Raw genomic sequence first — 985 nt, forward strand, 5'->3', positions numbered from 1 at the left:
CTGGGGAACTCCAACAGATAAGGGAACAGAAGACGAAGTCTGACCACCTGCAACTACTGCAAAAGATCTGCCAGACAAGTAAGATCTAAACCAGTCGAGAACAGAGTCTGAGAACCCAAGGACAGAAAGTATATCCACTAGAAGACAGTGATCAACGGTGTCAAAGGCTGCAGACAAAGCGAGAAGGATGAGAACAGAGTAAAGGCCATTAGCCTTGGCCTGTAAAAGGTCATTCGAGATCTTTGTGAGAGCTCTCTCTGTGGAATGCCTTCGGCGGAAGCCAGACTGAAAGGGATCAAGGATGGAGTTGGCTTCAAGAAACTCAAGACTGCAAGAATAGACAACCCGTTCCAAAACTTTAGATAGATGCTTTGTTACTTATTACCTATACATATATTGATAGCTGCCTATATATATATATATATATCTTGATACCTGTTTCATTGCATTATCTATATCTCAATAGCTGCCATTATATCTATATCTATATAACCAGACAGATGCTTTGCTACCTATCATATCTATTTTGATAACTGCCTATATATATATATATATATATATATATATATAAAACCTTGATAGGTGCTTTGTTATATACTATGTATATAAACATATATGTTGATAGCTGCTGTTACATATTATATATATATACATTGTATATCTGGATAGCTGCTTTGTTACAGCTGCCCAATAAGGAGGGCCCTCTTTCCCTGTACCTTTGGCCAAAGAAGGAAGCAGAGAGAGCGGCCTGAGTTTGTAAAACTTTGCCGGCGGAAGTGCCCTGGCTGGAAGTCTCCTTTCGCGTCCTCCTCCCTCCCTGGCGCGCAGGGGGCGGAGCTTGCGGAGACCATGGCCCCTCCCCTCGGGGGCCGAGGCGCGCGCCGATTGGCTGCCTGCTCAGCTACGTCACGAGGGCGAGGCGTCGGGTGCCCCGCTGGAAAGGCCTCCGGGCGGAAAGCGGGGCCCTGTGCGCTGAGTTCCGGGG

This window comes from Sceloporus undulatus, chromosome 9, assembly GCF_019175285.1.
Source record: "Sceloporus undulatus isolate JIND9_A2432 ecotype Alabama chromosome 9, SceUnd_v1.1, whole genome shotgun sequence".
NCBI classification, from domain to species: Eukaryota; Metazoa; Chordata; class Lepidosauria; order Squamata; family Phrynosomatidae; genus Sceloporus; species Sceloporus undulatus.